The 17,275-nt window shown below is 36.6% G+C and overlaps 1 protein-coding gene across 1 annotated transcript in view; it reads left to right on the forward strand.

Moving 5' to 3' along the window:
* The first annotated feature begins 3,463 nt into the window (after window positions 1-3,463).
* The window catches only part of LOC117419493 (EF-hand calcium-binding domain-containing protein 4B-like), a 51,691-nt gene continuing 37,879 nt past the window's right edge, over window positions 3,464-17,275 (forward strand). Inside the window, exon 1 of the mRNA XM_034032274.3 lies at window positions 3,464-3,724. The gene's annotated coding sequence lies outside the window, so the exon portion shown is untranslated. The remainder of the gene's footprint in view (window positions 3,725-17,275) is intronic.

A 17,275-nucleotide genomic window follows, 5' to 3' on the forward strand; every position in this document is an offset into this window, starting at 1 on the left:
GAATGGCCTCCTCTCGTTGGTAAACTTTCTTATGTTCTTATATGCACATAAAATACTATATATCATGACCATATAGATAAATAGATAGAGAGATAGATAATTATACAATTAGTTTTCTTCATTATCTGCTTTTTTGGAAATCAAAATTCTTGTTAACTGCACACACAAACCAAAGAGAAAACACCATCACTGAATTTAAATATAGAACAATGTGTGTACATTCAATGTATTAGTGAAACATTGTGTATCTGAATATGTCAAAATTAAAAAATTACCAAGGAACAATCAGGCCAATCACTGATATACAGTACTTCATCTAAAAATAATTGTGTCTTGTTTAGCTAAGCCTTTTTTTTATTTATGCAAGCGCTGTATCCAATATGTTTTGTAATAATACCTTGGTGTAATAATACCTTGGTGTCTCCTTTTCAGGCTGGTTTCTGCAGTGGTGACTGCCAAACATGTTACCACACACCAACGTTCAAAAAAAGGAAACGGTCTCATTCAATCCCAATAATAAATGCATGCATTTAATGTAAATGTGCCTTCATTTGTTTAGCTTCTTTAACTAGAAGAACAAGAAAAAGGTACATGAAAATGTGATGTTGGAGTGCGAAGGTCTTGCAGCAACAGAAGCAGAATGGAATTCCAATAATTGGAATCGTCATGGCAATATCCTCAGTTTTCTGCAAAGTCTGTACTTCTGTGTTTCTCCACTGTCCTTGTGACACATTTTAACTGCTTGGTTTCAGTCACCACAAAACCTGTTTCATCAGAATCTTTTTAAAACAAGTGTGATCGAAATCTGCTTTTATGTACCGTTGTCTTGTCTTATGAGGCAAGTAGGGAATTCTGATGGGTGTTTTATAAAGCCAGAAATTCCTTTTCTTAGTTTTCTAGTTTCTTCCTTTTCTAGTTTCAAACTTAATTAACATGTATTTCTGAGAAACAGAAAAGTAAAAATAATTCCTTATTAATTAGTCTGTTGCTCCTGCAAATTATTGGCTAGTAACTTTTGGTAGAATTTGATATACTATGTGCAATTTGACAAGGAGGCTGTGTGTGCCCAGTATACGTTATTCTGTATGTCAGAACACTGGATCAATCTGCTGGTTACACAGAACTGATTAGCACTACTCTTGGTCTACATTATCTGCGATAGGCTGGGTTGTCTAAAATCAGTTCTACGCTGTGAAACTTGATGAATATAGGCCCCAATATATATTATATTTGGTTTATATTTTAATTAGAGGCTGTTTTATTGGCACATTTCAGGGTGTGGTTTTTATACTACAGTGTACACATTCAATGGTGTTATATTGGTTATTTATACAGGTTAAAATGACTAAAACACACTATCAGAAGACATAAAGAAATAAAAAAGCATACTTGCTTATGGAACATAGTCACCACATGGGTATTGAATTTAATAGCTTGAATAATCAAAATAGAATCAATTAATTGCAAATATGGATACAAGAAGAGTGTTTGTTGTTGACCACTCTAATGATAATATCAGTCACCTCTTTATCCAGTTCCAAATTTGCAGAAAGCATCAGAGAGGCGAGGGAAGGAAAAGAAACACAAATAGAACATCAGCATTACAATAACACTTGCAGCACAGCAACACAGCTTTGAAGTACATAGCTTTTTCATGCATTTTGTTGGTTTCCATGAAACCCATCAGCCTGTATAATGAGGCATATGAGCAGTGAATAGGCCTCAGCTGCAAATATAAAAAACAAAGGCCAGGGTTCTACTGATTTTAATTGCATGTTGTAATTAAAAGGGCACCCGCACTGTAACCTCTGTATGCCCAAGAGCCTGAAATGATTTCACAAATACTGTTTATTTTTGCTCCATCCATATTGGTTATATTGTTCATAGCAAGCTGTCTCACCTCTCTAGTGGTCTTTCACAAGAAAGCATTTTATTAAAAGAGCTTATTAACATGTTGGCTACAAGATCTATGGGCCCTGTTCACTAAACTCATAGTCATGATTTGCTCCATATTTAAAACATTGAAATCCTTATGAGGCCACTCCATCACTGAACCTAGACAAACATAGTAAAAAAAGATGAATGCAACTTAGACAGCACTTTAACTTGTAATGATATGCAAATATGTCAAAAAGGGATATGCAAATTTATATTCTGACAAAATATTATTTTGTTAGGCACCAGGTAAACGTTTGTGAATAGAGGCGGTAGTTTTATGGGTCACAGTGACACAACATGAACTTTTCAGGCAAAGGGTGGTCACACCAAATATTGATTTGATGTAGATTTTTCTTCTGTTCACTCACTTTGCATTTTGTTAATTGATAAATGTAAACTATTAACATGTCTATTTTTAAAAGCATTCTTACTTTACAGCATTTTTTCACAACTGCCTAAAACTTTTGCACAGTACTATATATATATATATATATATATATATATATATATATATATATATATATATATATATATATATATAATTTTGCTTTTTTTCTCTGGATTTCTTCATAACAAAATAGATGGTAACTTTACAAGTAAAGTTGTGGGGCTTGCTTTATTGGGAAAGTGGTCAAAGTAGCTGATTTGTGTCAAAAGTCACATTGTTTACTAATTGTCTCATGCTTAGAATGTGCTATAATTTGAAATTTCTCAAAGTTCTATGACAGTTAATTCAACAGTGGGAAGTAGCCTACTGGAAGTTGATGCGGTTACTAAAACAACTGTACCTCTTGATTGGTAAAAGCTATTTCTGTTTTGATTTTCAGATTTGAATATCAAAGAAGTAGAGGAAGATTCCATATGCTCTAACTTTTTGTCTTGTTGGGAAAGTGGTCAAAGTAGCTGATTTGTGTCAAAAGTTACATCATTTACAGTAAATAAAATGTTGGAAGTCTGGGAGTTTTTAAACAATGGGGAGCTTTAGAATGTTGAAAAAAGTCCCAGTAAAGTGAATGAAGATGGACAAAAAAGGACAAAAAGTTTAAAAAGTATAAAATATATCAAAAAGTTGTATACCAGCACACTATTCCAGACCGGTCTACACGTTTTAAAGTTTGAACGGCGTTTGTATCTTAAACGGTGTAAGAGGAGTAGCGTGCCAAAGAATAAGAAGAAGTATTGCGAAGATTTAAAGTGGGGACTCTTGCTTCGCAAGCCCACTGATTACATGTGGTTTTTATTTCAAATATTCTGAAATCCCTAAAATCATACACCTATTTTACAACAATTTGAGTGTTCAATGCGCTAGTCATCATCAGTATATTCTTATAATAAAATAATTCTATGAAATAATGATATAATTACATGTTCAAACAAAGGCATCTAATACTTTTGAAACATGGATTCTTCAGTAAGAGGGCTGCAACCAGTCATCCTTCTGTGTCGTGTCAATAAAAATAGTACGAGAAGTGGCTGTCCGTGTTGCTATAGCTACACTGAACAGTGCCTCTGTAAAGTCCCAACCGCAACACTGTCCTGCACATTTCTATAGACAGCCGGTCGTTGCACTATTTACTTTCCACCTGTTTACTCCTAAGGGCAAAACTTTGAGAAGGGGATTAACCCAGTTTATATTTTCACATGAGATCAGCCAGTAGCCAGTCTCTGCGTCCAGCACTGGAATTCTCGGGAGAATAAAACTTTTTGCCAAACTTTAAAGAGGACGTTTTTCTTTGGTGAAAGAATACGTGGAGATTCTTCTGAGTTTTATACACATGAAATAAAGGTAAGACACGTTGTTCGGTTTGCTGTGTGTGTATCGTATCATTTTTGTAATTAGGTCACTATTGCATTCATGGATGTTACATTGTGAATTCGTGACGTAGTGGATTAGTTGTATTGCTCAAAGTAGACAGGATGTTTAATGTGGTTTCAAATATACACGTGTTCAAATGTAAACGTTGCATGTGTTCAGAATTAATTACAAATTATAATAATAATATAAAACGATTGGGAAGCAATGGATATGAAACAGCTAAATTAGGATAAATATGTTCTCTTTGTATAAATAAATAGGTAATCAATGTTTATTCATAATAGTACATGACTAAGGAACATTGTTCAGGACTTACTGTCCTCCTAGACTAGTCCTTAGAAAAGTTTGAATGAGTTCCTCTTTTGACAATATATGATTTATGTTAGCTTGAAAAGCTTCATAAAATAATATGAAAGCAAGAACATGTTTTTAGCGTACAGTTCAGACATAGAATTGTAATATTAAGCTCCAACAAATAAAAAAATAATAATAAAAAAGTAGGTTAAAAATAGCTGTAGAAATATTAATACTACCTGGAGGATGGCCACAAGTGTGTCTAGTGAATGTGTTAATTTCCCTGCTAATACTGTCAATGAATATAAAGGCATATTGATATGATGTGGTAAGTGAAAGTAAAACCTTTTTTTAGAAGGTGTTAGTTTCAGAGACAAACTTTTGGGTGATTCAGTAAATGGAACACTACTTTATTGTTCCAGGAGCTGTTAGGTGTTAAATACATACTCACCTATGTATTGTCACACTTACAGGTAGAGAAGTTGGGCATCATTATTATTATTATTATTATTATTATTATTATTATTATTATTATTATTTATTTCTTAGCAGACAATTGTTACAAGATATCACATTATTTTTACATACAATTACATTATTTTTTACACATTATTTTTTATATACAATTACCCATTTATACAGTTGGGTTTTTACTGGAGCAATCTAGGTAAAGTACCTTGCTCAAGGGTACAGCAGCAGTGTACCCCACCTGGGATTGAACCCACAACCCTCCGGTCAAGAGTCCAGAGCCCTAACCACTACTCCACACTGCTGCCCTATTGCTATCATATTGTGATTCCATTTCTTGAGAGTATTAAAAAAGATCAATGGGATTTCCCACATGTGACACTTATAAAGGATATATCTAGGAAATTGTATCCTCCAGCAAGTATTGTGACCAGTGAGCAAATGCTGATCAACAAGGAGCTGAACATCTCTTGCCACTTAGCATCCCTGAATAGACACGTCTTCTTCACTTGCTTGCAAAAGCTTTAATAAGTGAACCATCCCTCAAGTGTAATGGTGGTACCCTAAGAATTACCCATTACCAAATCAGAACTACTGGGTTGGACATGTGTTCTTCATTTTACCTCCCAAAAAACTGACAAGAGCGATGTCACTATTCCAGCAACCTTCCAAAGACCATTCATTTTAATTTTAAAAGAATGTGTGTGTACCAAAAAATTATTTTTTTATGATTATTTTTTTGAATTAATAGGAACGTTTGCATGTGCAACTTCAAAAGATAATTTGCAATCACAATCACATTGGGGTTTTCACTGTTTTTTTTTTTTTTAATCTTACCCTGTGTTGTCCTCTAGTTGCACATTAGTTACATAACCTTTTACATGACTGTTACTTTAGAAAATATGGATCACAGTGCCTATGCAATTTGAGAAAGCTATAACCCTGTCCACAAAACTGAAATGTATTGCCCTGCACACAGTACACTATTCTGTATACTTCAACCCAAACACCAAAACTACCCACGCTAATTAGTCATCATGAGTCTTACTCAGTCTGAGAATACCAGATGAACCATAATGTGCATCAAGGTTCGTGGAAAACTGTCTGCTGAAGGCTACACAGACCACTTAACCAATTTCACAGAAAATGTCTGCTGATCTGCAGAAGTGGGCTATGGTTGAATGAATCAGCCTTGGTTAGCATACATCTACCTGAACTGTTCACACTGTGTACATACATTAGGGCAAGATTTTCAAAGCTTAAAGTTTAGGTTGTGGAATTTTAATTTATTAGTTTATTTAGCAGACGCCTTTATCCAAGGCGATTTACCGGGACAAGAGTGGGTGAACTATGCATCAGCTGCAGAGTCACTTACAATTACGTCTCACTCGAAAGACGGAGCACAAGGAGGTTAAGTGACTTGCTCAGGGTCGCACAATGGGTCAGTGGCTGAGAATTTATTTGTGTGTGTGTGTTTTGTATTTTTTATTACTAAAGTGATTTGGAGAAATAGCTTTGAGAATGTAGGCTAGTGTCATTATATATATATATATATATATATATATATATATATATATATATATATATATATATATATATATAAAGGGAAATCAGCATAAAACATGCATAGCTCTGCATTGAAAGAGTGGTGCAGTAGAGTGTGTATTTATGTCTAGATGCAACCACCAGAAAAACAGAAACAATTCATATTAAGATGAACCATTAACATTCAGAAGATACTTGGTTCTACAGAGCATTCTGTTCTGCAGTGCTGTACCAATAGTGTTTTATGTGAAGTTTGAATCTAGCGAGAGTAGTACGTATGTCTTTTTTACAGCATGTGTAATTAAGGGATGAAACGTGTTATGGACATTGTTCCTCAGAATCTGAGGATCTATGGAGGCACACATACACTGGTATCCCCACTCAGGACTTGCAAGCAGCCCCAGTTGTAAAGTAAGACTTCTTAAAATCTTAAGGCTTATGGCTCTTATGTGTGGATGCACTTCTTTTGTTTTACAAAGGTGTCCCAGTTTTGGGAAGGCTGTTTACTGACAGGAAGGGGTCCCGGAGGAAGAAAGCTGCAGTTTTAGCACTGATGCACACTTTTATTGACAACCACAGCGCTTGCCCCACTTTAGCCTTCTAGAAGAAGGGTACAGTATGCTGACAGGAATACCTGCATAAACTTTGGGAATCGTTCTTGGTGGCTACATTTCACAGTATACCTGCACAGTCAATGTAAATATAAATGTTTGCTTTGAAGGCTGGGTCAGTTTGGTAGGTGTACTGTACTCTGTACACATTGCATGTAAAAGGAAGTCATTTTTGTTTATTTAGGAAAGGTTTGGTACATTTAGGTGCTGTACTTGGTACACATTTCAAGAGAATTGCAAAGGGCTAAGAATATTTGCTTTGGAAAAAACTGGAAACTTCCTGGTAATTATACTGTAGTACTCAGACAATCACCCTGTGTGAAAGAAGTTTAATAAGACAAGAATAAAAACACTAAATGACCCTTCTGGACTTAGGCAGTCATTTAGATGTTATTAATTCCTAGCTAGAAGCAAAATATCTGTAATTCAATGAACCCATTGTTGTAGTAACCATAGAAACGTTGGTGAAAGTATTGCATTTCAGTTATTATGTGCAATCTTTTCACATATTTTGTAAAAGAAACATTTAATAAAAGAGCCTATAGTGCTTGCAGTGTATGCATGATGGGGAGGCAAGTTGCACCCCTTTTATCTAGAGTGTGGATGATGCTGCTAATATCGAGCTGTGCTTAGGGTGAGATGATTATTTGGTTGAAAATAATTGACATAATAAATGAGTAAATGTGGTTGCACTGCTAATCATACCTGGTAGGAAGATCAAGCTCTGGGAGACGGTGTTTTGAGTATGGCATCATTCATGACTACTGGTTCTCCACCTGTATTTACTGAACACTTTAAATACCAGGGCTGTGGCTCGATTCCAGTTTTAATTTTAGTGAACATATCAACACAGTTGTTACAAGAACCAATTCTGAAATTAAGTCAATTTTTGGCTTGAACAAATCTACTAGGCTTCATATTCCCAAACAGCGATTACTGCCGTTGGTTGGGTTGGTTTATCCCGGCAGGGTATGGTACAGGGGGATCATATCAACCCTGTACAGTAGTTATGTAGACCAGTGTTTCAGCTAGTGCCTTGATCAGTGTCTATGTAACACCACTTAGTAACTTCAGATACCAGTAAACAGAAAGAAAGCCCCTTAATACCAAAGAGTTGATTTGATCAACCACTACGCCACTGAATTTTTAAAGAGTGTTTTTCAATACCAGGGAATCCATTAAGATCACTGTACATTAATGTGGCAATGTGCCCCGTCCCTGTGTGCATTTGTGTGTTGGTGCGTGTGTAAATGTTGGTGTATAGTCATTGGTACACGGGATATAAACGGGTCTGTGTTTCACATGTATTTAAAAATGTAGATTTGTATTTAGGCACGAGGAGGGCACAAATCACTTCACGTGCTGGTTAAATGTAATATGTGAGCAAGGGGTTGCACAGAATTAATTCACGTGCTGGGATTCAAGTGAATAATTAATTAGTAATTGAATCCCAGCACAACAGTATATATAGATGCACATTTTCATTCAGTCGGGGTTGGGTGTTCGTGAGTGGAGAACGGGAGAGAGAGAGGAGAAAGAAAGAAAGAAAGAAAGAAAGAAAAAAACGAAAGAAAGAAACGTTTGTTTTGCTCACTCACCGTTTGTTTGTCCATTCACCGTTTGTTAAGTGTCTGTTCGTTTTTGTTTACCTGTTTATTTTGGCCGCAAGTGCCGTGTCCTGTTTTGTGTTGTTTGTTTCAAACCTTTTATTTTCTGTTCTGTTTATTAAATGCTGAGCACGATCACGCGCTCAGCTTAACCAAAACTCCAAGTCTCTGTGTGTTACTTCCTGGCTCTGGTCTGACACCACCCACTCCGGCTGTCTTTGTGACAATTAACCACTTTTTTTGTTGTAATCCCGTTACCACGGATAGGTGGATGATGCAAACAATAAAGTTTGATCAAATAAACCCCTTTGTTTCTTACATTTTACATTAGAGTTTATGATTGAGTGAAACTATGGTTGAAATGGTTAAGACTATTTTGTATTGATTTTTAATTGCAGTGCTTCACAAAGCAATTTGTTTATTGAAATACAATTTCTACGTCTCATGATTCCTGGCCACCTTGTATCTATTTGGCAGATTTTGTCAACACCACGAAAACACCGGTACGGTTTATTATAGACATTTCTTGTAACTAAATACCAAACTTTTGCTTTTATAAATCTTCTTTCAGGAACCGCAAGCAGATTTTTGGCACGTAGCTGCAAAATATTTTTTCATTACAGTTCTCCTTGGAAACAAAGGCGGAGTACCAATAAATACTTTTCTGGGCCCAGCACTGGCCTGATAAAAGGCATTTCAGGATTTTTTTTCATGTCTGTTGAGAGTTCACAAAATGTCCTTTGTAGAAAATAATTCATGCTGGTCTATAGTTATTTTTCTGTATCATTGCCTTTAACATTGCCTGACCACATTTCAACTGCAATGCTCCAAAAAAAGAGCAGAGATAAGCATGTGGAAACCAAAAGCATTTATCTCTCTGTTTGTGGGGAACCATTTTACATGTGTTTTGTTGGTTACAACCTTCCTAACTGACAAGGAAATGTGCTCAACCACAAATGATCAATCTAAGTGTTCTTCAGTTAAGAACATAGGTTAGTAATTAGCAATAAGATGAAAAAGAAGAACTGAGGTTGATACTCATGTTTATGCCATTCTAATTTGCTGGATTATAGAAGCAGTAAATGCTATTCCTGTTACTGTTAAAGAAGAAAAGATACAAGTCAGAGCACTGTACTGTATTTTATTTAGTAGAACATTAACCTATAAGCATAAGAACAGGGGTGCAAAGGCAGGCCTCAACAGTTTATTTAGGTCAGATGTGTTTTTCAATTGATATCTGATCAAAACACCACATTCACAAAAAACAGCTAAGAAAGAATAAATGGATCTGCCATATAAAGATATGACATCTACAAAAAGGACCACGTTAGAAACAGGGCTATCTCAATAAACTGTATTATTTAAAATATGATTTGAATGGCAATGGCTCAAAATACTACTGCTTTTGAAGTCTGTATTAACCCTGCTGTTTCCTCTCTGTGCTGATTTACTGCCACCCATAATATGAAAATACTAGTAATGAGAATAGTTGGATGAAATCAGCACTTATAATCCATGACTCATTCACATATTTTTGCATACTGTAATTCGTCAGTGTGAATGTTGCATTATTACCCTTATAAAAGTTTAGAACAGTAAAATCATTCAAATGTGTAATACAACATAGTGAAAGAACGGTAAAGCCCAGGTAAGCATGTTAAAAAGCATGTCAGATCAGGGTGAACTCTGGTAAATGCATGGTATAACCATGGGAAAAGCATGGGAAAACTGCAAAATGACCATGCAAATTTAATGTGGTAAACCATACGGGTAAATATGTTCCCTTTGGTGATCGTCATATAGTTCTCCAAACAAACATGCTTGGAATCTCCATTGTAAGTTTAACTATTCTTATATCAGTCAGTTAGAAATGTATCAATGTCTAGTCCTTCATTGATAAACTCTGAACCAGGAACAGTGATAAATCAATTATTCCAGTCAACACTACCAAATACAATAAGGATATAGTGGAAAGAGGTCATCGAAAGAGCAGTATTAAGATCTGCTGCTTTTTAGAGCTTCTAAATCCATCTGATCATTTTATTCTTAGTTGGCTTTATTTTTGCGCATGTGAAATGTTTTGGTTAGTCATGTTTTTAGAGCTGATGTTTTCATCACAATCTTGTAATGCAAAGTAACACATTTCTTAGTTGCATAACACCTTTTTTTTAAAAAAAAAGTATGGGGCAACACTTTTTAGATATCTAACTAGGGTAGTTGAACAAGAATAATTTCATCATGCCAGTTATTTCCTGTTCTGAAATTGTTTCAGAATTGCTAATCTGAGCACCTAAATTATGTAAGAGATAGTTTGATATAGATTATTTCACCTTAGCAACAACTCCTACTGCACAGAAGTTACTTCTTCTATTTAAACAACTTGACTGGCAGAGGTGAAACTAAAACTAGTAACTGTAATCAGCTGTTATTAATAACCCACAGTCTGTCTGACATATACTATACAAGTGATGTTATTGCTACATTGGTGTATAATCTGTAGGTGTGTACCAGGTATGGAAACCCTAAAATGATTTCCATTACACGAGAGTAGATGTTAAAACTTCATGCTGATTTGAACTCGGCTCTCGCCAAGATAAGCACCAACTAAGACGTAGCTTTACAGTAAACTAATGTGATCCATATGTGTCTCCATCCATTTACGTTTCCTTCCATATGATGATGTAGATATCCTTCTGTCTGGTGTTAATGGCTGAAGTGTAATGCTGGCTCCAGGGATCAGCTTATTTTGCCTCCCTGGCGCATCAGCACACACAACGGCTGCGATGCTGGCTCCGGGGATCAACCACAGTGCAGTCTCCCCAGCGCATCAGAATGACAACCGTCTGGATTGAGCTAAGTAGGATACATCTCTGGGGTTTTCAAGTGGGCACCTTCCATCCTCAGTGTTTCGTCGACTAGCCCACGACACCTCAAGAGGGCTCGACGGTGATTCTGGCGTCCCAGCATCACCCCCCTCTGTCCCCCACTCAACTCAGCCCAGCTTACTTACCTGTACATCAGCGTTTCTTTCTTTCTATTGTGCTTGAGATCCCCAGCCAGAATCTTTCCGTCTCAACCACAGCCAGTTGCTGCTCCTCTCTGCTGCTTCAGATAAGTTCTTCACTGTGCGACGCAACTCTTGGCCACTGAATCAAAAATAAGCCGTTGACCAACATCTGCCAGCATTTTCCAGTCTCTAGCAGCTTCCAGTTGTCCTGGGCGAGGATTGGTTTTAACACAAAAACGTTGAGTACTACTGCACTAAGCACAGGGATAAAAATGCAATGCAATGTTAAAGCAATTTGCAATTTGCAGAACACACTCCCTCACGTGACAAATGGAATCCCTGACATGTATTCTTTAACCTGCGAAAGCTGCAGCTCCCTGCTGCAAGTATGGTTCAGTCATGATGGGCAAGACAGTAGGTATGACAGACTTTAATAATGGCCTGAAATTATGGCACTTAGCATCCAATAATGCTTATATTCGCAACTAACAGTATCCATTGGGCAGTATTATCAAATCTATTAAGATTGAAAGAAGTGTGTACTTGAGATATTAACCTGAGTTGTTTAAATACTGTACTGTACTAAACATACAATTTTCAGTATACACTCAAAAAAAAAACTCAAAGTTCCACCTGTAAAAAAAAAAAAAAAATTAATAATGAACTCCTTTAAAAATGTTCGAGGACAAGAAAAGAAAAAAAAAAGAATTATGTTGGCATACAACTAAATGTAGATAAAACCCCGAGGTAAAGTGAGGTCTACTTTCATCAGCAAGGAAGGAGTTGCTGTAGTAATTCCCTGTAGCACAAAGTAAGAGAACTCTTTACCACATGACAGACACCCACAACTTTTAAAAAGCCCAATCTCTGTGCAGGCGGTGGCTACCAGAGTGCCGTGTGCTCTGAGTGACTATTGAATAGACAGGACACGGCTGGACGACAGACCAAACCCAGCCTTCCATGCTGTTGCACCAATTAGCCCAGAGGAAAGGTCGATTTGTGGGATCCAAGTCAATATTTACAGCATCAACAGACGTCAACATGCACGACAGACTTCTCAAGCTTGGCCTCGGGCTGTCACCAGTAATTAATCCCGGATTGTAGGATTCAGTGACATACCTAAAATGATCTTTATGTGAACTTTACAATGACAAAAGAGGGATCCAAAAGTTTGATAACAAAGTTCACTTCTTTTTGGCACAGATTTTCTTTTTGTCAGCTTGATTCTCGGTAAATAATTACCTGAAACCAGAGCTTCTCTTCTTCTGTATTTTCAAATCCTTTTGTGCTATTTACTATTAAATGCAAGTCATACAATACAAGGCATACAGTAAGCCCTTGACTCCATGATGAGGTGAGGGAAGAACACATTGTTGGAAGTACAACACAGGAATCAGGTTTTAGCTTGGAAAATGAAACGGTTTGTTTTACAAAACTAGTAACACATTGTGGCAAAGTGGTTAGCAGTGTGCAGGTGCATGTGATCAGTAAACAGACAGACAATTATAATATAGGTGCAATGATGGCAAAACAACAGTAAATAATAACAATGGTAATGAAGCAATACAGCGGCGTGTTTTGCTTATTTGTAATCCGCGGGTTGGCCCCAAAATAATAACAGTCCCATTTTTAGTTCACCCACACGTAGGCTAACAGATACACAAACACCAGTCCACAGTGTGTTCCTTAGCAGTGTTCTCTAGTGCTTGTGGTGAACACAGTTCTTTAGTGTTGAACAAAAGTGCAATGTTGTTGATCTGGGTTTTGCACATTTCTTGGAAACCAGAACAAGAGCAAAGTACCTTATATAGGGACCTTGCTTTTACTGCTGGAGGTTATTATTATTATTGCCATGTGATCATTCTTGAGCTCGTCAGTTGCACGTGTTCGGTGTTACAGACACCTACCGATTATTTGATACCCACAGAGGAAAGGTCAGGGCATGGTTAAGCAAATCATTTTAAATATTTAAGGTGCAGTGGAATTCACCCTGGCACTGCAGCAAGCAGTGACCCAGCACTCCCCAACACCATTACTGAACAGAGATCTGTTTGCGTTGCTGGGACAATAGGGATATCAGCGCTACACAAAACAGTGAGCTCACTAGAAGCAGAGAAGTTTATTTTTGTTCACAAAAATCTGTTCATGTATTTTGATTGAATGCTGTCTCTTCACTGTACCATATAGTACATGAGATTGAGAGGATTCATTGCACCCTATATTTAAAATATACTCATGACATTGAATTACTGGCATGTGCTTTTAAAAAAAATAAAAAAAAATAAGTATATGTACTTTCTCACCAACCAAGTTCTAATCCCCACCTAAGGCTAATCACCAGAGGAATATTTACAGAGCTGTTAAGTAAATAAATCTATTTTGCAACATAATAAGCTATAGGATTTACGAATTAGGATGTTGTTTGTTTAATTAATTTACTTCAAATTGCATATACTTCACATCCTGTAGTAAAAAACATGTATTGCTTCTGTAAAATCCTTCAAAATACGCATGATTTGTGAGAAGGTAAACACTTAAGAAAAAAAAAAAACTAAATCAAGTAGACAAACATTTTGGCGTGTGTCATCATCAGTACTAGCGGAAACGTTTGTCTGCTTATGTTTTAAGTTCTTGTAAGTTTTAACCTTCTCTCAAGTCCTGCATTATCCTTAGACTGATAGAGAAGTTCTGAGTTTGGGGGTCAAGCTGTAGACTCTAGTGTGCACATTTCATCTGCTCATACATGATGTAGACGTGATTCTGTGGATGACAGAAACATTTGACCTAAGCATGTAGGAGCAAGAGCTTAGGTTGCTTTAAAAGTCAATAGCAGCAAAGTCTACTTGAATGGATACCCCATGGGATAACACCCACGAGCAAAAGTCCAGAGAAAAACAGTATCCGCATTCTTCACTGTCTGTAGCCTAGGTAATGTAGCCATCAGCAGAGTATTTCCACGGATACTAACCTCACTGTTGGCTGTAAAGATACACATTTTATAACTGGGGGAACGTAAGTATAAAGCAGCAGTTGTTTTGGATCATATTCAACAACAGAGATGTGAAAAACATCTCAACAAAATCGTGTTTCAACAGCAAAAAAAAAAAAAAAAAAACATTTGTCAAACAAACTACACAACATCAAACAGGATTTACAATCATATGTTAATCTCTCAAATGTGCATGGTTTGGACTATCAGTAGGGCATGGGGCCACCATTGGTAGCCAGGGTAGCCCGATTTACAGCAAAGTGTCTGCAAGGTATTTGTTCTAAAGGGGCATGTGACAATTCCTCAAGGATTTACCATCAATACAAACTCCTTCAGGGTAGCTGGAATGCAAATCTGCTCCAAAGTCTGCTTTCCAATCAAAGCGGCACCAAGTATAGCTTATCAAGTCCTTACTTTTGAATTTTTTTTTTTTTTTTAAATATCAATAATTTGTGCTACTCTAGATATGAGAGAGTTCCTGCCAACTGAACTCCCACACTACAGTACTATGACCCTTCTGTCAAAGGGATCTGTATACATGTGAGATCTGCACTGTACAAACAACATGTAAAACCAGAAAATAAGAAGTGAGTTGATATAACATGTGCTGCCATGGACATAAAGGAGGCAGCTTTGTGGTGTTTTACAAAGATGGCCATTATGGCTTCTTTTGAACAGTGCTCTAAAAAACTGCACTCAAAATCCGGTCCTTTTGTATCATAATTGATAATCACAATGATCCCTAGCAGAGTTTCTTAATTATAAAAAATGAAGGTATATGTTGCAGATTTCTTAAAAGGCTGGCAGGGATTTCATGAATCATTTCTGGTTATCTAGTTGCTGATATTATCCCCCGCTGGGAATGTAGCAGTGATGTCATGGAGGCACCTGCACACAGTACATACTATAAGCTATGGATGGCAACATACTATCTGTACAGTATTTGCATGTATATACAGTGGGCTCCATTAACTGCAGGCACAGTGGTTTCTCCAATGTGTCTGCTGCAGTGAAAAACAAAGATTTTTTTTGTTTGTATAAAATAGTTTCACATAAAACACTGTACCATGGGTACATTTGTATCTAGAGAAGCACTTTTTTACATTCTTTATCTTATTTTCTTCAGTTTAAACCCTGCAGATATAATGAGATGCCTCTCAGATGTTGATCCTCTATGCCACAGTTACATTGTTACATATATGTAGATAGTCACTGTGGCAGGATGACAGAGGTTTGAGGCTCAGAGACAGTGGAAGGGGCAAAATAATGATCTTTATTAAACAAAAAAATAATCAAATAAATAGGCACAAGGGCCAACAAAAAGGTTCAAACAAAAATGTAGGCTGGGCATTCGCCTCCACTACAGTTTCTTTGCACTGCACTGCACAGCACAGCACAGCACAGCACAGCACAGCACAGCACAGCACAGCAACAAACAAACTCACCCCAAAACTCTTCTCCCACAAAGGGTTTCACCTGCCCTTTTATAGTCTGTGGCTGGAGCCCAATTAACTAATAATTAACAATTAAACACTTAAGGCTCCAGCCACATTCTCACATTTATTTTATAGGGAGGAATTTAACCCCCTCCCTGCCAATCCAAAACAAACCAAGAATCACAAAAACATAATGAAAACAGTAAAAATAACAACAATAACAAAACACAAATTTATAGGGGCGAGCTAGCACCCCATCACAGTCACTTATCAAATCCTTACCAGACTCAGTGATAACATTCATTACTTGAAGTTATTAATAACTCGTATTTATTAATAAACAGTCTAGGAACATAATAGGACACCTGCCAGTGTAATACGTCACACTTACATTTTTAATGTATATACAACATATGTAGTTCATCGTGATCTCATTGTTATCGTGCTGATAACGCTTTGTATTAATACCTGCGGTAGCTACTCATAAAGTTACTCATAAACTTGTTTCACTAAACCATCTGTCAGCCTCCCTAAGCAAACTGGAGCAGACCATTGGAGCAAATACTGAACAGGGTTATAGATATTTGACTGTACTGCTATGGATTGCTAGTATGTATTGGGTCTAGGTGGCACCGCACTAATCCACATAATCAAGCTTTATATTTGTGGAGGTTGTCGTGCTCAGGCTACAAGTGCAATTTTAGTACTGTATTGTTATTATGTACTGGATTGACTTACTATTTCAGAATGAATTCCATGGTGCTAATGGCAGTAGTTTCAAAGTTTTTTTTTTTTATTCTACCTGTTCATTTGAATCATTTTGATCATGAGAATAATTGACTCATTAAAGTTAATATTTCAAGATAAGCCTGTTATTACATATAATGATAATAATTTAGCATTTAGGGAGTTTTAATATGGATCAAGTTCATAAAAGCTAAATTCTCCCACCACCTTAATGTACGTCAATGAATAGCCCTATTCCAGTGCTTTCAGCTGCATTAAAACCATTTAGCTGTCATATACTAGCTGTGCTCCAGTGCAAGCACAATGAGTGCTTTTAGAGAACTTTCAGAACCTCCTCCTTCGTTTAGTTTGCTGTTTAAATGCTACTGCTGAAAATAGGGTGATTGCAATTACCACCATTGAAATCACATCCATTAGGAAATGCCAGATGAAGGCAGTAAAAACTGTATCTTGTTGTACTGTTTCGAAATTTAACTCCTTCCTATAAGTAATGTGTTCTGACAACCTACAAAGTGACTGATGACTGAAAAGACAGTGGCTGCTAAAGATTTTGATATCTGGATGGTGCCAATTAATAGAGTACGCACAATAACATCTGCCACAGAATAGAGGGAGCAAGCAAGCTGTATTGACTGGATTCAGAGGGTGAAGCCACTTTACTGAAAATGAGTGCTTGAGTATTCAAACAAACACAGCTTTGAAATAGAATCATAACCATGTTTGTATTCCTAGCATAATAGGATTTATAAATGACTATCAAAACGATACCACGTAAAGTAAACTAACGCATAAATGATGTCTGAAATAAAAAGCATGC

The sequence above is a fragment of the Acipenser ruthenus genome, chromosome 14 (assembly GCF_902713425.1).
Source record: "Acipenser ruthenus chromosome 14, fAciRut3.2 maternal haplotype, whole genome shotgun sequence".
NCBI lineage: Eukaryota > Metazoa > Chordata > Actinopteri > Acipenseriformes > Acipenseridae > Acipenser > Acipenser ruthenus.